The 23,433-nt window shown below is 42.5% G+C and overlaps 1 protein-coding gene across 3 annotated transcripts in view; it reads right to left on the minus strand.

Annotated features, from left to right (window-relative positions):
• Window positions 1–23,433, minus strand: part of RARG (retinoic acid receptor gamma) — a 230,756-nt gene that overhangs the window by 13,775 nt on the left and 193,548 nt on the right. Inside the window, exons 1-2 of one of the 3 annotated variants that reach the window (XM_040425797.1) lie at window positions 17,930–17,936; window positions 2,078–2,081 (exon numbers count right to left, since the gene is read on the minus strand). The exons of the other annotated variants lie outside the window; for them this stretch is intronic. The gene's annotated coding sequence lies outside the window, so the exon portion shown is untranslated. Of the gene's footprint in view, window positions 1–2,077; window positions 2,082–17,929; window positions 17,937–23,433 lie in introns of those variants that run through there. 3 annotated transcript variants of the gene reach the window in all.

Consider the following 23,433-nt stretch of genomic DNA (forward strand, 5'->3'; position numbering starts at 1 on the left):
ACAGTCTGGGAGGAAAGGAATGCAAATGAGCTCTTAAGAAGCTCTGCCTCTAATGCCACCAGATGTAAGGCAGCTATCTTATAAGTCAATGTTCAGCTCTTTAACTAAGCCTTGAGACATGACTTGGATATTAACTAAGCCAGCACCCCATCTGCAGACAGCTGTTTCGGGGTGATTGTCAGTGCAGAGCAGAGAGTATTGGCTTGACTGGGTGAGAGGCCTGGCAATCTGGTGGCATTAGAGGCAGAGCTTGTTAAGAGCTCATTTGCATCCCTTTCCTCCCAGAATTCCAGAGGAGCATGTATGTCCTATAAGTCTCCTCACGCTGATTAAGGTGCTCTCTCCCTAAGGAGAGATAGTACCCCCCTTGTACAGTCTGACACTATTCAATCAATGCTGCCACTAATAACACCCAATTGGACTGCTGGCAATTCTTTCATAGACTTCTAGTAGGAATAGTAGAAGAATGTTACAATATGAAGTCATAAAAACAGATGCCCAAAAATTGTTATTACAAGGAGAATGTAAGTAGTTATTAAAACAGGATAGGTGACATGGCCTCTTTAACTTGCGCCGTGTTTGTGGTGATGACTGGTACTACATTGCAAAGCGTTCGCTATTTATACCTGTGACATGTCCTTGAAACTTTTCTTCTTTCCTCCAGCTTCACAAAAGTTTTTTTTTTTAGAAACACTGCACTATTTCAAGATGTGGAGGCCAAAAGGCCAGAAGCCACACATAAACATACATTGTGTTCATGCCCCGTCAAATCAACATTTTCAATAGTAACCAACAATGCCGCAATGATGCCATTTACGTAAGCTATATGTACATATTCCCATAGGAACCAAGATAGAACTGAGGTGTTAGGCTCAGAGATTTCGTCCAGTTGACAAAATATTTAAAGGGATATTCCGGAATTAGAAAAACGTAGCTGCTTTCCTGAAACAGTGCCACTCCGGTCCAGTGTTTGTGTCCGGTACTGCAACTAAACTCCACTGAAGTGCTAAGCTGCAGTACCACACTCAACCTAAGAAAAGGAGTGGTGCTGTTTTACCAGGAAAACAGCCATGTTTTTCTAATCCAGGGTTTAGACGCGCCTTTGCTCATCATGCATAGTAGATCGAGTGAATAAATCATCGCCAATACAAGTTCAGATTACAAACTGGTGACCTCCCCCATGTCTACAGGGTAACGGTCCAGGTAATGGTCACCAGAAGCTGTACTTGAAGAAAGGAAGTGGTGATGAATTTAGACAGATGGATGAGAATCTCCTAATCGGATACCTTTTAATACAGAGGGATTTCATTATTCCTTCCCCTGCTATTAGGCAGGGTATTTGACTAAAGGAAGTTGCAATGTGAATATCACAAAGACATGTGCTACTAATTTAGCACAGCCCAAAATAACCAGGAGAGGGGGAAAGAAGGCAGCCTTAACCCTAATGTAACCCAGCCTCCGCAGCCCCCTTAGGCCGAGAACATCCCTCGGGGCAGCTCTGCAGATGCTTTTTATCCGAGCTTTCAACACACATAGAATTTCCTGTTACAATGCCCTGAGAAGCACATTCCAGCGCTGCCAGGTTAAGAGACGGGGCTCCCGCAACAGGCCAAGAAGAATCCCACATTACCACCTACATGGGGCCGCTATATTTTTCTTACATTTTCATTAAATTGTTTTATCACTGTGTTTTTTATTGGTAGCGTATATTTCTATTATGCTTTTACACATTATAATCAGGATTAGGCCTCATGCACGCGGCGGTGTCCGTTTTTCCTGATCCGCAAAACATGGATAATGGCCATGTGCATCCCGCATTTTCCCTTCCGCAGTTGCCACAGTATGTTTCAAATGCCTATTCTTGTCTGCAAAACGGATAAGAATAGGACATGTTCCATTTTTTGCGGACATACAGACGCGGGCAGAACATGGTGTGCAGTCCACATATTTTGCAGAAGCATTGAAAGGAACAGGTCTGCATCTGATCCGCAGAAAATTTGGATCGGATGCGGACTGAAAACTACGGTCGTGTGCATGAGGCCTTACACTGTGGCCTGTATAATAGATCTTTCCATGCATAGCTCCATTGGCAGTCGGCTGGGCCTACATGGCAATAGCCAGCGTCAGAAAAGTCGCACAGCCAAAAACATTTCCGCACTGCATTGTATTCTATGGCACTCTACTTCAGTATCTTTTGATACTGAATGCCGGTATTATATAAGCACATTTAGAGTATTAATATTAGGCACATTTCATTACCTATTCTGTTTCTCTCTAGGGAGTGTAGGGGCTCCACAAAATATTTTGTGAATGCATCCAAGGACATAGTTTAGCACAACAAGGATGAAGCTCATTGGTAGCTTTCAGATTACCAAATATAACGCAATAAAGTGCAGGTATTGTAGTCTTTAAAGGGGTTGTCTCACTTCAGCAAATGGCATTTATTATGTAGACGCAGTTAATAAAAAGGCACTTACTAATGTATTGTGATTGTCCATATTGCTTCCTTTGCTGGCTTCATTATGACCACCCTGCAATCCAGCAGCGGTGGTCGTGCTTGCACACTATAAGAAAAGGCGCCGGCCTCTCTTGTGGCCAAGACCATGGGAGCGAACATAGGTATAGGCACGCATGCGCAGCAGCTCCCGTCCTGGCCACCTCCCATCTGCGCTGCCCCTGGATACTAGAAGTGTATAATGCCATGGAAAAGGAAGCAGTATTAAGACTCTCAGTACATCAGTAGGTGGCTAGTATTAATTGTATCTACATGATAAATGCCATTTGCTGAAGTGAGACAACCCCTATAAGGAATCAGCCAGAGGTGATCTTTCAAGAAATCACTGTAATTACATTTCCTTTGACAATTAGCAGCTAACCCTCATCAATTTTGCAAGGGGCATCCATCAAGTTCCAGCATTGTCTTCTATGATGCTTTTCATTGAGACAGAAATGGATGACAGAGACGGAGTGGTGAGGTTAAAGGAAGGTGTTCATTACACAGCTATCTGATGTGTGCGAGGATGAAGCACCAGAGTGGCCACTTGGAAGAATGTATAAAAGGGCTGGATGAGATGTGAAAAGCATACGACGTTGAAAAGTTAACAAAAGCCTGATGAGGAATCCAAGAAACGGAATACACAATCTGAAACCCATCACTGCCACATGACACGGAAAGAAACTGTAGGCAAAATTGCAATTTATGACGGGGCTTTTCTGAACCTACTACATTTTACAGGTGCCATAATGCAATTAGCCCCTGAATTCCTCTCCTCTCATGGAGGATACCACACTAATTGTGTAGAGGTCCTTCATAGGACTGGTGGCCAACCAATTCCTCAAAGAAAAATCTGTAATACGGTGTACACTACCAAGTGAGACCCTATGTCTACTATGACAAGCCACAGGTTTTATTATCTAAGGGTGCTCACATTTAAAGGTATTTAAACTGTAAATTATAGGATACATTGACATCATTTCTTAGGTAACTCTTTGGTAAATGGTCTCCATTATGGTTCTCCTGGTGGTTTTCTGAAGGTTCCCATAATACACATAGAAGTAAAGTTATCCGAACTTACAGTTTTTGGTGGCAGCAGCCCACTATCATATATCTATGGGGGTGTAGTGACTCTCCCTTGTTCGTTTTGCTCTTATTGGAGATAAACTGCCACCAGAGGTGCCTGGCTATGGCTTACTGGCCTCTCCCAATTGAGAGCACATACACAAGCATGCATGGCTAAGCCGTACGTGCATGTGCGCGCTGGGAAGAATAGTTTGGCTCACAGGTTTTGATGTATATGGACAGCTTAACATTACAGAAAATCTCTCCTTATGTAGCAATATGGCAGTGTGTAATGTATTATGGATAGTAGGTAGAGAGTTTTTCCATTTGGTTGTCATGTTGGGTGTTTTAGACAACTTTTCTCATGTCACGGTAGCTACAATGACGGCCATATGGATTGAAATTCAGTCTTTTCAGAAAGAGATATGATTAAGGGGTCACCAACTTTTCAAAAAACGCTTGATATGTCATTGAGACATCAAACGTTTTGATCGGTGGGGGTCTGAGGGCTGAGAGACCACCACCAATCATTTGAATGAGGGGAGAGAAGTATGGAGATAGACTTCTATGGAACACGTCTTGTGCAGCGAGTAGAGAGTGCAATGTACGTGCTTCTTTCTTCTCATTCTAAGTATAGGTGGGGGTCTTAGCACTCAGACCAATGTAAACTTTTAGTATGTCTCTATGACATATCAAAAGTTTTTCTTTAAAGTTAGTGACCCTTTAAAGCTAATTATACAGAACAGGCAGGTGCGGGATCTGCCAAAGATCTAATATGTTTGGGGAACTCTATGTGTCCTGTAATCCGGAGAATAAACTGTAAGAGGGTGCAATCTGTGTACAGCGCTGCAGAATAGGTTGGTACTTTATAAATCAGAAATAATTGAACATCGTATTGAACAGTTTCGCAGAAGCCTTCATTGATAGATCTCAAAGCTTTATAATTGCTTATTTAGTATATCCTGGAACATCCTGCTCCCCTATGGTTCTTGTTCCCTTTGTACTCTACATTGTGCTCTTTGTATATCTAGAAAATTAAAACAAAAGACCTGAGAACACATGTTTATTGAATACAATCCTTGCTTTGCAAACACTCGTCCTCTGCTCAGAATTATCCGCAGAGCAAACATTATCAGGAGCCAGAGGCTGGCGGCAGCCATAGAGACCTATAGAGTATAGACAAACGGAGGCCAAGAACAACACTTTAGTGGCCATGTATCCCGGGTTTATTAAGAATTCTCTACCCTGCCTTAAATTTGCACACAGAAAAAAAAAAACATTTTTATAAAGTCCTAACTGTGCAGTTCAGTCTTTATTTGATAAGCATTTATGTTGAGTTCTCTAGGTTCATACTAATAAATCTGGCTGAAATACGCAAGCACAAGACAGTCCTGAAGATCACATATCTTCTGAAGTCCCTTAGGGCAGCTATTAGGGACAGGGACTACTGGGACTGTGATTTTTACAAACAACAGGTCCATGGACCAGGGTGAGCAAGTCTTGGACACAAGATTGAAACGTCTCCTATTGTGGTGGCACAAGGATTGGACTGGCTGGATTTTAACTTCTCCAATACCGGGTGATAAGCGACAACAGATGTGTCTGGCAGCCACTTCTCCCTCTACTGAGCCAGGGAGGGTAGCCGTTGCCCAAACAACTATCTTATGTGTTAGGTCAGATTTAACTGCCCACACTTTTAGATCTTTTCTTCTCATTGAATTCGTTGTAAACCCAGTTGACAGACAGCTGCACCATTTGTCCTCTCCAGAAGGATTATTCCAAATGAATCAAAATCCAATTAGATTGGATTTACAGTGGAGGAAATGCTAAGTAAACAGATCTAAACACTTGTCAATGGATGTAAAGCCAGATGACTGATTCAGTCCTTCATTCATAACAATAATAAAGGACAGTAAATCCATGTTCTTGTAAAGGTGCCTACACATCTTCAACAGCTGCCAACCAAACATTTGCTCTACCCATCGCAATGTCTCCGGACTCCTCCATATACATACATGCTGGTTTGGCCAAACGTGTCTGTGTTTTCAATGGGAAGAGAGAAGAAGTCACGTCCATACATATTCAATAGCTGTCGACCGTACAATTGCAATTTCTCACGTCTCCCCCATACACATATATCTTCAGCTCGGCCAAACATGTCTGTGTATTCAATGCTGAGAGTGGAGAACACAGCTTCCAGACACTTGTGGTGGTTGCTTATCTCCTGGGAGAACAAAAGGATTGAGCAAAAATATTAATCTTGCCCGATCCTTTTCTCGCATTGGGGAAGAGTTGGGAGCTGCCTATAAAGGGTTCGGCTGAAAATACACTAATATGTATGGGGGCCTGAAGCCACTGTCACCTCTGGTGATGGCTTATCCTCCATGAAAATGATAGGAAGGAGCAAAAAAAAATTCAATCTGCCCAGTTCTCCTCTCCTCCAACATCATTTTCCAGGGAGAGGCGGGAGGTCCCCATACACATTAAATTGTCAGCCATCCCCGCTAGAAATGGAGGTTCAGCCGACAATATAATAATGGATATGGACTCTAGAGATGTGGTTAAGAGGAGTCATAAAATGCTCCAAATTTATGTTGTCAATGTACGCCAGCTATGAGGTGGTGTAAAGGTGGACATAAACCCAAAGGCCCCCATACACATTAGTATATTGTTGGCCGAACACACCGAAAACAGAGGATTTGGCCGACAGTCTAATGTGTGTGGGGAGCATCCAACTGTCCCCTGAAATACAACATGCCCAATCCTTTCGGGATATTCCCATATACGTTACGTAGTCGTTTGGTTCTGCCCTGCCAAACTTGGTAAGTTTGACCGATGTTCATCTAATATACATGCCCACCTTAAGCAAGAGAAAAGCATGTAACATCACATGCCCCACGTGCCAAATGTATACATTAAGGTCATGTGTGCCATTTAGAAATTTGGCCCAATTTGCACTATACTGTAAATTGGTAATAGCTACTCATTGGCCCGTATTTAATTAAGTGCACCTAGATTCTGGCCTGAATTGTGCCATCTCGGTTTAGTGAAACCATCTTCGAATAACCAACAAAGGGGTGTGGCTTAACTGGAAATGGGTGTGGCTTTGCATACAATGGGACGGGTTTACCTAATAGGCAACATCAAGCTCCAAAATTGCACTACAATTCTGTCGTAAAATTCTGTCTCAAAGTAAGCCAACCAATAGTTGGAATCGAGTCAGAGAAAAGTGTCCATCCCTGCACCACATTTCTCATCTAGCCTGAGCCCCTGTGATAAATCTGAAGCAGGTCTAGACAGCCAGTCTAAGCTTAGACCATCTATAGGATAAGTAAATCTGCCCCACTGAGTCTTTGCGGCCTCTGTATACATAGGCTATCCACAGAGTCATGTACGTAAACTCCATAGAGCTCCCATATTGCCATTGCAGACATATCCCATTGGGCGGACTCCAAAGACCTCAGCACTCTCTCCACTCCAAGACAACTTTAGAAAGTTTCGGCACGTGACTTAGTGAAACCAGCTATTGTTAAAAAACGGACGCTCCCTGTAAACCTGTTGTGATAGAAGGGCAGATATCCCACACTAGGCCCTCTGTCTATGAGCTTATACCTATGCATGTTCAGAATTTTCAACACGTCCATGTTTGTTTTCCAGCCTTGGTGCATGAGGCCATGCAGCAGAGATGTGCTTGTGCATGTATTTTCCTGTATGACTGTGTGCTTACTTGTGTGAGCTGGGTGTGTATTTTAGGAATGTTATAGCTATGATTGCTCCTCTGTCACAATAGCTGAAATGCTCGAGCGGGGCTAAACTGAAAAGCTTTTCAACACCTGGGGGAGAGTTCTACCTCCCCCAATGCAAACACCCCTCTCCTGATCCTGCCAAATCGAGAACTGACATAACCGGTCCCTCGGGTACACGCTGTTATTAACTCATTCCTGGTAAGAGATAACGCAGTGTCCTGTGATATACATCACTGGCTCTGCTGATGGACAGGGCAATCATCCTGGGGATTAGGCATTGCTCACATCTGCAACAGATATGCCATTAGGATTCTGAAGAACCATGGCCACCACAGAAGAACCCAACAGGCTCTGTTGTACCTCAGTGGTGTCCATCACAGGATGGATCAGGCAGATGGAAAGAGAACCTAACCCCTAATGGATGGGTGCAGAGTGGCTTCTGTGTCTACATACTGGTAGCATGGTCCTGCCTTCTGGCCAGCAGTACAGAGATAGCCACTCAAGAAGTGGACCTCATTTAAAGGCTAATTAGTGGCCATTGCCCCCACCTCTCCCCCCCGGGCCATTAGTCATCCTATAATTGAGGTAGAAGCATGATCCTATCACCACCTGAGCGTCATGGAAACAGACTTGGAGAGGATTGACCATTGAGCTTATCTCCTTGATGGCTCAGCTCTGCCATTTTCCCCCAAGTAAATAACAGCAAGAAGATCCTAATCAGCAGTTCTCTGTCCATGTCCCTTTGTATGTATATAAAGGAGTGAAGAATGGGGGGGGGGGGGGAGGTTGGGGCTTTTGCCTGCTAAGAGACTGAAATGCAGTAAGACAGAGGTGTTTGTGGTGGTGGTGGTGGTGGGGGGGGGGGGGGGGGGGTTTAGTTGACTTAGAATATCAGCCATTGTCTTATCCTAAAGAGGTGAAAATGACTCTGCTCTCTGGAATTGTGCGCTCAGGCTGGGAGGTTTTGCATAGTAATTGCATGCCAGAGTCAGTGGGGGAAGGGGGGTCCTCAATATAAAAGGCCTTCAGAAAGTGATACCTGAAACTGATCTGACTTGATACAAAGAAGATTTCCCTCTGGTCAGACAAACACTTCAACATTTCATATGTGCATTCACCTAGATGGGAATTGTACAAGTCAGTGTTCGTTGATCAGCTTAATTATATCTATCTATCTATCTATCTATCTATCTAATATCTAATATCTAATATCTATCTATCTATCTATCTATCTATCTATCTATCTATCTATCTATCTATCTATCTATCTATCACAAACAAAGAATGGCAGCAGCACAGTCAATGGTAAAGTTGGGTGCAATCCCTCCTGGACTTCTGGTAAAAATCCATAGACAGTATCCAAAAACAAATGATGAGGCAGCACTCCAATGTCAGTGAAGGGTGTTAGACTGGGGAAATAAACGGGTCTAACACCCTTCAATAACATTGGAGTGCTGCCTCATCATTTGTTTTTGGATATCTATATACCGCGTATCTATCTATCTATCTATCTATCTATCTATCTCTATGTATTATCTATCTATCTATTATCTATCTATCTATCTATCTATCTATCTATCTCTATGTATTATCTATCTATCTATTATCTATCTACAGCGTATCTATCTATCTATCTATCTATCTATCTATCTATCTATCTATCTATCTACCTATCTCTATGTATTATCTATCTATCTATCTATTATCTATCTACTGTATCTATCTATCTACAGTTGCAAGAAAAAGTATGTGAACCCTTTGGAATGATATGGATTTCTGCACAAATTGGTCATAAAATGTGATCTGATCTTCATCTAAGTCACAACAATAGACAATCACAGTCTGCTTAAACTAATAACACACAAAGAATTAAATGTTACCATGTTTTTATTGAACACACCATGTAAACATTCACAGTGCAGGTGGAAAAAGTATGTGAACCCTTGGATTTAATAACTGGTTGAACCTCCTTTGGCAGCAATAACTTCAACCAAACGTTTCCTGTAGTTGCAGATCAGATGTGCACAACGGTCAGGAGTAATTCTTGACCATTCCTCTTTACAGAACTGTTTCAGTTCAGCAATATTCTTGGGATGTCTGGTGTGAATCGCTTTCTTGAGGTCATGCCACAGCATCTCAATCGGGTTGAGGTCAGGACTCTGACTGGGCCACTCCAGAAGGCGTATTTTCTTCTGTTTAAGCCATTCTGTTGTTGATTTACTTCTATGCTTTGGGTCGTTGTCCTGTTGCAACATCCATCTTCTGTTGAGCTTCAGCTGGTGGACAGATGGCCTTAAGTTCTCCTGCAAAACGTCTTGATAAACTTTGGAATTAATTTTTCATTCGATGATAGCAATCCGCCCAGGCCCTGATGCAGCAAAGCAGCCCCAAACCATGATGCCCCCACCACCATACTTCACAGTTGGGATGAGGTTTTGATGTTGGTGTGCTGTGCCTCTTTTTCTCCACACATAGTGTTGTATGTTTCTTCCAAACAACTCAGCTTTGGTTTCATCTGTCCACAGAATATTTTGCCAGTACTGCTGTGGAACATCCAGGTGCTCTTGTGCAAATTGCAAACGTGCAGCAATGTTTTTTTTGGACAGCGGTGGTTTCCTCCCTGGTATCCTCCCATGAAATCCATTCTTGTTTAGTGTTTTACGTATAGTAGATTCGCTAACAGGGATGTTAGCATATACCAGAGACTTTTGTAAGTCTTTAGCTGACACTCTAGGATTCTTCTTCACCTCATTGAGCAGTCTGCGATGTGCTCTTGCAGTCATTTTTACAGGACGGCGACTCCTAGGGAGAGTAGCAGCAGTGCTGAACTTTCTCCATTTATAGACAATTTGTCTTACCGTGGACTGATGAACAGCAACGCTTTTGGAGATACTTTTATAACCCTTTCCAGCTTTATGCAAGTCAACAATTCTTAATCGTAGGTCTTCTGAGAGCTCTTTTGTGCGAGGCATCATTCACATCAGGCAATGTTTCTTGTGAAAAGCAAACCCAGAACTGGTGTGTGTTTTTTATAGGGCAGGGCAGCTGTAACCAACACCTCCAATCTCATCTCATTGATTGGACTCCAGTTGGCTGACACCTCACTCCAATTAGCTCTTGGAGATGTCATTAGTCTAGGAGTTCACATACTTTTTCCACCTGCACTGTGAATGTTTACATGGTGTGTTCAATAAAAACATGGTAACATTTAATTCTTTGTGTGTTATTAGTTTAAGCAGACTGTGATTGTCTATTGTTGTGACTTAAATGAAGATCAGATCACATTTTATGACCAATTTGTGCAGAAATCCATATAATTCCAAAGGGTTCACATACTTTTTCTTTCAACTGTATCTATCTATCTATCTATCTATCTAGAGCAGGAACACTGCTTCAAAAGAGTTATAAGAATGAGTACCAGCATATTGGATCTTGATTCAGGATACAAATAATATTTCACGAAATCTGCAGAAATAGGCCGAATGCACACGACCGTGGAACACGGACGTGAGCAGTCCGTGGTATCCCGGTCTGGCATCCTGCTGAGCGCACGGCGCCATTGGTTGCGTCACAGCGTCATCGTGTACGAGTGTATTACTGTACTGCAGCGGTGGCACGAAGCGCACGGCGTCATAGCAACCAATGACGCCGTGCGCTCTTGCTCTCAGCAGGATGCCAGGCCGGGATACCATGGACCGCTCACGTCCGTGTCCCACGGTCGTGTGCATTCGGCCATAATGTGAGAAAAGATCTCTACTCACCCATGTCAATGTATCTATCTATCTATCCATTTATATCTGATGTATTTTTGGGTTACGCTATCAATATCAGAAGGATGAAAGTCCAACCCTTGGCCCCCCTGCCATTCAGTTGTTTGAAGGGCCTACAACTCTATCTATCTATCATATATTTTGAACGTAATATTCTTTGTGATTTGTCTAGACAGAGATAAGGCAGATACGATGATGGTGATGCACACGTGTCAGCTCTTCCATCCATCAGAGGTACCTGGGGACACAAATCTCTGTAGTCTCTTCTCAGTGACAGCTAATATGATTAACTCTGCAGAGATGATGATTCAGATAATACATCTCCGCGGCACATGTTTAATTTGATTTGATTAGTCAAACTATTAGCACGCGCTTACGGGAGCCAGGAGACGGAAAATGTTAATTCTGGTTAGACACAATTTCTTGTAAAGGAAGGAAGTCTGAAGATGATGCCACATGGCAGGCACCGGGGACAGAACACCTGTAGAGGAGGGTAAGAGGCCAATATAGGGCACCAAGGTTTGTATCAACTCTCGTTCCTAATAAGTGGCCCATGTAAATGTGTAGACAGTTTTCTTGATCACTTCTGAAGATGGCCGACCCTAAAGAGGACCTGTCCCCTCTTCTGACTTGTCTGTTTAGTAACTACTTGCATTCACCTGGAGAATTTATTCTAATCAGTGATGGCCAGTTCGCAGTGTTCGCCTGCCGCCGGGGGCCTTTATCGGGCTGTTCTCGGAACTGCCTGCTCCCGCTGACCGCATTTGATTTGAGACCGGCTCGCGGCACAGGCAAGGGCTTACCTGTGCATCGCCGGACTTGTGCGTCAAGATGGCAGCCCGCATGTGTTCGCAGGCGAACACTGCGAACTGGCCATCACTGATTCTTATGACTCTATGTTGAGCCTATCATTCCTATGAAAATTGCCAGCAGTCCATATGGGTGTTACCAGTTTGGAGTGTGCACCTGCACAGTATGACACTGGCAGCACTGATTTTATGGTGTCAGACTGTGCAGTGACACGCCCCCAACTGGTAACACCCAGCTGGATCTTCATTTCAAGCTTCTAGAAGGAATAACAGAGGAGTGTCACAAAAAAGAATCAAATGAATAGATACTCCAGAACTGATATTTCACGGGGGATACAAGCAGTTACCAAAAGAGACATGTCAGGAGAGGTGACAGGTCCTCTTCAAGAAGGTCATAGATATTAGATCAATCTCAACAGAGACAACCGTATATTCGACATTATCAAATGTTGGGGTAAAAAAGGATCTGACATGTTGGATAACTTTTCTTCTCAGGAGAGATAAGCCACGGCCAGAGGTGTCCCAGCAGTGGCTTACTCCATTTTCCCCACACATGCACACTCGGCTGAGCTGAGTGTGCATGTGTATGGGGATGCTGGATGTGTACGGGCACCTTTATCTTCACTGCAGTCTTCTCCGCCAGTCATCATTGATGGAGATGACAAAATATGACGTTGCTGAGAAAGCAGACATAACACTGGGTGTGAATTAGGAACATAAAGCCCCTGAACGCCAGCGCTCAGAGAGGACGTTACATAACGTGTGCAGTGTGAGGCTCCATTGTATAAACAGCTTAATTACATTCATCTGCGGTGACCTTGAATAAAACACGCGTGGCGGTGCTATGATGTGACACTTGGGAGGTTAACTCGGGTCACTGACAACTTACTGAATTAATTAACTCTTACAACTGCTCTCTCTTCTACGCCAGGCAGAATGCCCAGGGCATATATATATATATATATATATATATATATATATAGAAGACTTACAAGAGTTAACCAGTTCAGGCCATATTACACAGAGAACCTCGCTTTCCAGTCACTTGGCGAAAATGTACATTACGGGCGCACAGGGGGTTCTTATGTATTTTGCCATCAGTGAATCTAATATACAGAATTATTTCTGGAATGTGAAGAGCACAAGCTTAGCGCGCTGGCTGCATGCTGGGTTCTTCCTTGATATGCCGTCAGGACGGAGGGTTCGAGCATATGAATAATACCATCATTTCACAGAAAAACTCAGCAGGCAACTGGCCCAACTCTAATAGAAATATTCCCACCCTATCTAAGGTATTTGACTGGCATATATAGGGTTTAAAGGGGTAGTCCCATCTCAGACACTTAAAGGGTTTGTCCAGGGTTGTGATATTGATGGCCTATCCTCAAGGAGGACCAATAACCCACATTCCTACAGCCAATCAGCTGTTACTATGTAGTTCTGGGGGCCACACAGCATCATAGATAAAGATGGTAACTGCGGTAATGCTCCCTTTCACTTAAAGGGAATTTTTTTTTCCTGCCAGTTAAAATCAGATAGTGACACGTTTCCCTTTTTTTCTAATCGTTTTTTATTTTCTGATCACAGATCTTTTTTATTCTATTTTCAGAACATGATTATGGGGGTGGCCATCTTGCCTGGGCTGTTCTTAGCACTTAGAGAGCATTTGCTTTACAGCAGCCACGTGGGCCACAGACACAATGGACAGGAGGGGACCTCATTGACTTCTATGGGAGAGTCTTCTAGTCATGCTCTGTGACCTGTGCAGTGGTCTGGAGAGAGTAGATAAGATTTGATATCACCTACTGGTGGATGGTGAATAGTGGATCCTGTGTGATCTATACACAGAGGGCACCTTTGTCATTCTAATCCTGCCCGTAAGAATAAGCAGATAACTACAGTAAAGTGAGCAGTACAAACCAAGAACTGATGTCTAGGCTTATTAGGCTTAGTGGCCAGTGCGCAAACTGCAGGATTTTATGTTTTTTTATGTCTCAATTTAGATATTGGCATGGAAAATTTAAAATAACGTCACCAAAAATCCCTTAAAAATATAGGTCATTTTCTATTGACACATTCCCTTTAAATGGGAGCAGCACTGTAGTCACCAGCTCTTTCTACCACACAATGAACAGGGAAGCGCCCACTCCCAGCGCCAAAGCTACAATGCAACACCTGATCGGGGTGGGTCAGACCACCACCAAACTCATATTGTTGGCCAATCCTGAAGATAGGCCGTCAATATCAAAATCCTAGACAACCCCTTTAAGGAACATACCATACGTTTCTGGGATGAGAATACCCTTTTAATAGCCAAACATATGCCAAAATGCCAGTTTTTGGCATACAGTGGAATCTTGAGATACATTGGGATCTTTATTGAAAATTGGCTGTTCAATACAACTGTACCCAAAAGAAAGAAAAATTCCGTATTTTTTTCTTTTAATGGCAAGCAATAACAAGTGTATCGGGATATCTGTTCATGCCGATGGAGGGACTATTTAAATCCGTTCAGTAATATAAATTCCTTTTTAAACTGAAATTGTAGTATCTTCTAGCGCTTCTTATGAGAACGGGGTCTTTATTCTGCCACCTGCCTTGTGACCGCAGGGCCTTGACAGAAATACATCCGTAAGTCAAAATTCCATCGCCATTCACAATATACCAGTAGTAAAACCAAGTGACAATGGCCTGTGCATGGCTCTGCCAGACTTCTCTGGGCTGAAAGTTGGGAACTCATCAGACCTTTTAACAGACTAATGTAACCCTTTCATCTCCAGAGTGATCAGGAACAATTCATTACACAAGGACATGGCTCAATCAATGCGCAGAGCCTGGCTTGCCTATAATGAATCACTGTGGTTGGCTAGACAGTGACAAGGCCATAAATCTACACCTGCGACCATCTAAATTGGATCTGTTCAGGACTCATCTAGTCTATACTCAATCAACGTAAAGTGGCATTTCACAAGCTCTGTCCAGTCTACGTCTGTTCTGCAGCAATGGAGTAACGCCTGGTCATGGTAACAACATCGAGCATATTAATGACATCATGGATAATAATGACATCGTGGCCATCACAAGCCAATAATTCAAACTACCTTTGGCCCAGATTTCCTAATCCTAAAGATGGTATAGACTTAGACAGGTGGTGTAGACCTGCACTAGATTTATCACAGAGGCTCAGGCTGGATGATAAATGTGGTGCAGGGATGGGCACTTTTCTCCGACTCTATACCAACTATTGGTTGGCTTACTTTGAGACAGATTTTTAAATCATAATTGTAGCGCAATTTTGGTGCAAAAAGTTACATCTTAAAGGGCTTGTCCAAGTTATTTTTATTGATGATCTATCCCCAGGATAGGTCATCAATATCAGATCGCCGGGGGTCTGACACTTGGCACCCCCATCGATCAGCTGGGTGAAGAGAATGCGCGCTCCGTGCCGCGCTGCCTTCTCTTCTTCACAGCGATGAGCAGGTGTAATTACAAGTAAGCCGTCATATTCACTTCTATGGGACGGCTCATTCCTATACACTTGTATGGAAACAACCCTAGGAAAAACTTGGACAACCCTTTTAAGTCGCACTCCTTTTCTAAAAAAGCATGAATATGTCAGAAAACAAGTATAGAAACCCAAGAGGCGCCAAATTGTTGCAATTTTTGGCACAATCACATTAGTAAATCTGTGCCTTTGTCTTCAGATTTTACTTATAATTTTTTTTTTTTTTTTTTTTTTTTTTTTTTACTTTAAAAGAGTTAAACTATAAAAGACAACTTCAAAACAAGGAAAATTCACAAACCTAAGACGAACTAGCCTATATAAACTTCAATAAGAACAGGATCCCCCTAGTAAATATTCACACTGGTAAATAATAGAACCACATGAAACCTCTTCATCTGTTGAGCATTCTCTGTAGGTATAATGGAAGGAGAGTTTCAGCAAATTCTTTAGCTAATTCTTTTGGCTGACCACCCCCTCTTTACACACGACATGCACTTGACATCATTAAAGTTTAACGGGATCACACAAAAAAAAGGACCCTGAGTGCTCACAGTAATCCTCATCCCATGACAATGAGGGATCCATTACAAAAGACTGCCTTGCCCAACTCCTGCTTAGCTCTTTATTGCTTTGCTGACTCTGTATTTTTAGGTGTCACATCAGTCAGAAACACAAATGCTCCCAAAAAATGCAAAAAAACATACACACAATGGTTTCTGAAGAGGTATCATCGGGTTCCTTTGTGGCTGAGGAGGGATGATGCCTTATGGCTCCTAAGTTCTAATAAAGTCATCTGAAGTTGTAGACCACTAGGTGTGGTGTGAAAAAGCTTTGGAAACCAGGGTGGAGAAAATGGTGATGTAGCATCTGGTGCCATGATGTCACTTGATGGGCTTGTCAGAATTGTGGAACATAATCTATGGCAATGGCCAACAGTTTGTGTAGGGTGTAACCATCAACTTGTTGGCCCACTGATCTCCTGGGCCCTCATTCACACTAATAATATTTATGAGAATGTTTCTACTGACACAGTTATGTATCGTGTACAATGCATTACTCAAGAGCATGAGAGCTTTGATTTATAGGTAAATGTAATGAAGAAAGTCTATGTTGTGTTGGTGGGGAATGACGATGCTTCTCCTAGTGGTAGGGGTGGGGTGATATCACGCTACATATAGAAGAATAATATTCTTGCTCCTTGACACAATGAAGATAGCAATGCAAGCCAATTCCCAGCTTTGAACCAAGATCACCCACGATCTACTCTCAGTTTGATGCTGGAGGTTGTGTGATGCAATTGTCACTGTCCCCAAAAAAAAAGCTGAAATAAAGCTCAAGACAGGAATAGACTTGCAAAGCCAATGCTCCTCAGTTCTCTGAAGATAAGTGAATCCTGCTTAATTACTGTCTAATCTCTCCAGCAATTAAAATGAACAATGGCAATAAACCCATAAACAGTGCCAGCCCAAGGATAGCTTCTGATGCCTTTTTATTTTTGCATTTCCATAAGAATCCCGTCTGTTGGAGAAAGCTGGTTATCTGCCCTAGCATTTCCTGGGCAGATCTCATTACAGTCCAGGGCCTAATCCTTCTTAATAGCTTCTGAACACAACAAAACAAACAATCAAGCCTTCAGCAGAGGAAGAGGAGGAGAAGGAGGGGGATTCTCTTGAACCTGATGCCACTGATGGTGATGGAGGCAGCAAACACACCTGTGGAATGTGCAGGACGAAATCTCGTCACCCTGAGCCCTCTATCCAGTGCCACTCAGGGTTCATGCTGTACACCGCTGGTGCCAAGAGGAATCGATTTTATTCAGACTCACCACATAAATAAATACTAACATCAAGGGACTAACAGGGGACAGAGGGAATAGACCAGCCTTTTCTGGGATCTGTTCCTTAATTGTGGAACATTAAGGATCCTGTAACAAATGGCCTTTGAATCACTGGACGGGTGAAGTAATCTTTCTATATGTAATACCCTATTTAAAAGGGTTGTGTGAAATAAGTCAAAGATAGCTGCTATCTTCCAGAAACAGCGCCATTTGTTCATAGGATGCGTCTGAGATGACATCTCAGGAATAGGACTAAAAGCAAACTCAGCCCATAAAAAAAAGGTGGCATCTAAAGCTGGGTGTGCCCATACCATAGCTGACATCTCTGGAATACAAGGACCAGGCAATTAATATCCAACATGCCTGGTCGTTAACTCGCCCAACATCAGCCGTCGGAAAAGTCGGAAGGCCTCATACACAACAGATGGTTGGTCCAACTTAGTGAATTTGGTGGGTCAACTAATGTGTATGGTCAGATTATGTGGTACTATGCAGTCAGCAGATCACACAGACACAAAACGTGAGCTTGCGCACCGTGGCCTAATGTTCTTAATGATTGAAGCTGGTGACACGGACATGGTATGCGGTTGACAACTTTTGTCAGCTTTTTACAAACCTGCATTTTCCTTCAATGGATGTTCATGTATCTCAAAGGCGTACACATTCTAGTTAGATTTTGGGTGCTTTCCAAGCCATACACCACAGAAGCCATTTATCTACATCAGGCGCTGATAAGATCTAAGTAAGTAAGATAGTAGCAGGCTACAAAATGGATTTATGGCTCTGCATTTGTGGTAAGAAACCAGCACTTCTGGGTGCATAACCGGTGGAGTAGGTATATATTTGCATATCAATACCCATAATTCCTTTGGTGAGCTATAATTGTTTTGGTGTCTCCCTCAGCATAATAATGGCAGATGCTAAAGACTGTTAAGTTTTATCAGTTACCAAGCAAGGCCGATTCATTTTCCATAGACACCATCAGAGGTGCCTAAAGGAAGACGATTTGCAGTAATACTTGTCATTTCATCATCTCACTATATCTCTTGAGTATACCTTGTGATGTCACAGCGCCAAAGTGTCTGCCAGACTTCCTTCCAAGCATCTATATTGCAATCATTTTCACTGAAAGTTCATGTCACTGCCTTACGCACAATGTGACAAAACTTGTTTTGCCATGCCAACGTGATGTATGAACGAGAGGAAGTGAGACATGGCGGGGGAAAGGGGGGGGCAGACCAAGGGAGGGGATGAGGTTACAGATCAATGATATAAAAAGGTGAAAGCCAAAATCTCAGAAGGAAAATATTGTCAATAAATTGGCAACTGTAATAAGGAGCCCAAAATAGCTACAAAAAAAGACTAAGAGGAAACAACTGTGTGATCTACGATGCCCTTTTTGATTTTTGAAGTTACTGAAAGTACATGTAGTCGTAAATGAGTTTCACAATAGGAAATATATACTGGTGATACACCCAGCGCCAGCGTGCATACCAGCTGCAAATTTCAGGTATCACGTTTCCAATCAAAATTGCTTTAAAAAGGCATTTCCCCTGAAATAATAAAAATCGGCACCTGCTTTGGACAATCCCTTTGTGATAGACGGCACAGTTGACCACAGGTTGACCGACTGCTGGGACCACCAGAAATCAGTGGTAATTTCTGGAGGAATCTTTCAAATGTTCAGTTTCCCTGCAGCGCCACTGCAGGGAAAATAAGGCATTACACAGATCTCAGAAGAGTCAATGAGGTGTCAGATTGGCGTTCCAGAGGAGATGATTGTCAAGGCCCAACCCCTATAAAATCAATAAAGTTTAATGTGTTTTGAATCACAGAAATTGACCCTAGTGGCAGGCGATTGGCTCCAAAGATAGCCTACAGTTTTTTTTCCTCCTGGATCTTTCGGGACCATTATGATATCAGAGCCTGGGCCCACCAGAGGATCCTCTGGTACTCTGGCGGGCCAGTCCGACCCTGGCCATCCATATACTGTACAGACATGCCAGATCCTCCAAATAAGAGGCTCCCTTTGTAGTTGCTCTAATAGTTTTCTAAATCAAACAACCCCTTTAAGAACAAAACTTTTCTAGATTTAGATGGTTTAATATTGAGGCTTAAAGATTCACAAACGGCCTTAGTAATGCCAGTGATTTAAAGGGGTTGTCCAGGTGTTTAATACTGCTGACCTATCCTAAGGATAGTGCAATTTGAAATGATCACAGCACACATCTATTAACTGGCTATTCTCTGGGTAACCGCCTAGATTCGTTCCCGGCTCCACTTCGGGAACACTTGCATTAACAGAGGTATACAATTAGACAACACTCCAAAATTGAAGGTGAAATAATCAGTGATTTTTATTCAGCCGGACATAATGGTGCGTAATAAATTCAGGCAACGTTTCAGCCTGTATGTAGCCCTTCATCAGGCTAATGAACAAAGATATAACAAGAAATCCCAATTAACTAAATGCATAATTTTTACAAAATACATAGTTGTGTCAAATTCGGGTATACGTGATTATATATGATCCATATCCTTGCAGAAAAATCTATTACATGATTAAAGGTTTATAGTTTTGCAATACATGATCCAAAAATTTCATATGGCAAATACAATGCATGCAACTGTATAATATATGCAATATATTAGGTAATGTGAGGTATATAAGGGTTAAAGTACCTCCAGGATGTTGGGTTGCCTTCTAAGGCCCTATGCCCAGAACGGCAAATCCTTCATCAGAGTTACTACCGATTTTTGAAATAAAATCCCAAGCATCCATCCTGACTGGACAAATTCTACTCTGGTGATGATGGATGTTGCTAGCCTATACACCAACATCCCTACTTTAGAGGGTATACAATGTGTCAAGGAAACCTTGAATTACATCAGGAATTTTCACCTTTAGAGCAACAATTTATTCTCACTATGCTATCTTTTGTGTTAAGACACAATTATTTTTTGTTTGAGGATCAGTTCTACCTACAAGTGTCAGGGACAGCGATGGGTTGTAACGATGCGCCTACATTTGCTGTCAAGTACATGAACCATTTTGAAGAAAAGGTGGTATACACGCATCCATTATTTAAAGAGAATGTTTTTCTTTAGGTTTGTTACATTGATGACGTGTTTTGTGTCTGGCAGGGTTCTCAGAGTGACCTACTTAAGTTCCATGAAACCATTAACACAAGTGTGGATTCCATCTCTCTCCCTGGACTTCAGCAAGACAACGATTTCATTCCTTGATGTCCGACTTGAGGTAAGGGATGGGTTTCTCAGTACAGACCTATACACCAAACCCACGGATAGGAACAGCCTCCTCAGATTTGATAGCTACCAATCCCCCGGGTTTAGTTAGGTCTCTCCCTTTTTCACAACTTATGAGAGTCAAACGTATCGTATCTGATACCAATAAGGTGGACTCCAGACTCCGTGATATGTCTGATAAATTCCGTAAGAGGGGTAGTCCGGCACATATCCTCCAAGGTCATTTTAACAGAATTCAGGATTTACCTAGAGAGAGTCTGCTATCCCCGAAACAACCCGCCCCTGAACCTCCAACAAAACGGATACCTTGTGTTACCACTTTCTCTCATTTAAGTTATGATCTCAAAAAGATTATCTTCAGACATTGGCACATTCTAAAAAGGAATTTCACGAACATCTTCCCAACTAGACCACTAATGTCCTACAAAAGAGCTAGAAATATTAGGGACACACTCGTTAGATTTGATTTGGGCTCCTGTAAACCAAAAATCGTCCAGACAACCATCACAAGTACTCCCATTAGGGGCACATATCCTTGTCTTACTTGCGCTCAGTGTGGGAATGTCACGAAGGGCCCGACATTTACCCATCGACGGGCAAAATCTTTAATATCAGAGGCCACTTTTCTTGTCTCACCAGCCATGTCATATATCTTATCAAATGCCCAAGTGGCATGGGATATGTTGGCGAAACAATCAAAAAAATTAAAGATAGGATATGCCAACACAAATCCAATACGTACAAAGAAACTTGAAGCCCCCTTAGTGGAACATTTTTCCACACACAAACATTCGGTGAGCCAATTACATTTCCATCATCAACTGGGTCCCCCCTCTGAGGAGAGAAGGGGATCGTGAACAGTTGCTCCAGGTGAGAGAGATGGCTTGGATCCGCCGCCTTAATACCTTACAACCAGCTGGTCATAATAAAGATTACTGTTGGGATTAATTTGGCCATTTTGAAGACCTCTAATGGAATAGGAATATGAATGATGTTATAAAATATTGATATTTTAACCTTACGTGTCTTGTTCTTTTACTTACATGGCCTTTGACGTCCAATACCGAGTGGTGACACTCGTGAGGCACGCTCCTATGGGCCTCACTTCTGCTGTCTTTGAGGTGGCAACCCCCCCCCCCCTTTTTTTCGCTATATACTGGGTCGGTTAATTGTCAGGTTGCCAGTGGTTTATCGGCTTTGCGGTGAGATATATATATGACAAACATTATGTAAAGACATTCACACCATGGTGTCTCACTATACTCCTCACTGGACTGCCATATCAGTTTGCAGTAATTTGATCAAATATGGCCATTAACTCTGCCCACGATTTGGCTCTTCTACCAGCTCTGTTATGATGCACCATTTGTTCTGCACACTGACAAGCACCTGCGCGGTAGCGCCCTGCAGGCGTCCTATGTGAAATTCGGCTCCTGCCTTAATCCAAGATGGCGACTGAATCCTCAGTGCCTAATACGCATGCGCGGTCGCACCTCCCAGCCTTGGCATCATTCCGGAGCGTTTATTCATTGGGCTTCTGCTCTTGTGCTCACGCCCAACCTGCTCCGCCTATCAGGACTATTTAAGATGGTGCTTACCATCTCCTCATCCCAGCACTGGCGTCCACACGTTTGTGCCTATGCACCAGGGTAAGCTCAAGAAACTTCTGTTCTTCCCAGCCTTTTTTTTTACCTGTAACTATCGGTCTCTGCTCTTCTCTACCGCTAGTTTTGTCCCTTATACCCCTCAGGGACTCACTTTCTCACTGCCACTTTTATTTATTCATAATCTACTGTTATTTACTTATTCAGCCTGCTTTTCCTGCTATATCGGTGGTTCTGCCATATGGGGTACTATAACCCTTATATACCTCACATTACCTAATATACTGCATATATTATACAGTTGCATGAATTGTATTTGCCATATGAAATTTTTGGATCATGTATTGCAAAACTATGAACCTTTAGTCATGTAATTCATTTTTCTTCAACGATATGGATCATATATAATCATGTATACCCGAATTTGACACAACTATGTATTTTATCAAAATGATGCATTTAGTTAATTGGGATTTATTGTTATATCTTTGTTCATTAGCCTGATGAAGGGCTACATATAGGCTGAAACGTTGCCTGAATTTATTACGCACCATTATGTCCGGCTGAATAAAAATCACTGATTATTTCACCTTCAATTTTGGAGTGTTGTCTAATTGTATACCTCTATCCTAAGGATAGGTCATCTCCCAGTACCCCCGTTGATCAGCTGTTGGAGGAGGTTGTGGCTTCCTTTCAGCTTACCAAGCACTGCGCCATCCATTGGATAGGGCTTGTGCTTGTTATTGCAGCCCAGCCCCATTCATTTGAATGGGAATCAGCTGTGCCTAGGCCATGTGTCCGATAAAAGCGACATCACAGGCCTCTTCAAACAGCAGATCGGCTAGGGTGCCGGGAGTCAGACCTTCACTGATCCTGAGGATAGGCCATCAATATAAAAATCTCAGACAATCCCTTTAAATTGGCCACAGGTCCATGTACAAAAAACTAAAAGATGATGACACCAAGGGAATATACATAAAGCTGACCATACACATTATACCTGTCAGCCCAATGCTTATTTGGCCAACAATTACCTCTCCCAATTCTCCCTGTACCCGTGCACTCTTGGCACAGCTGAGCATGCATGTGTATAGGGAGAGAGGCAAATACTTGCTAAGTTTCCTTTATAAAAAAAAAATTGCTCACTGAGGCAGAATACTCACTGAAATGTTTGGTAAGAAGATGCAAATAAAAATGAAGATTTTTAGAATTTTTTTTAAGACCAGGAGACCTGTGTCTGCTCCTGATCCTAAAGGGCGTTAACCCGACAAAACATCTTCAATTAGAATCAGTATGATAGGAAAGATGCTAACTCCGCTAATAAAGTTATCAAACA

Source organism: Bufo bufo, chromosome 3, assembly GCF_905171765.1.
Source record: "Bufo bufo chromosome 3, aBufBuf1.1, whole genome shotgun sequence".
NCBI classification, from domain to species: domain Eukaryota; kingdom Metazoa; phylum Chordata; class Amphibia; order Anura; family Bufonidae; genus Bufo; species Bufo bufo.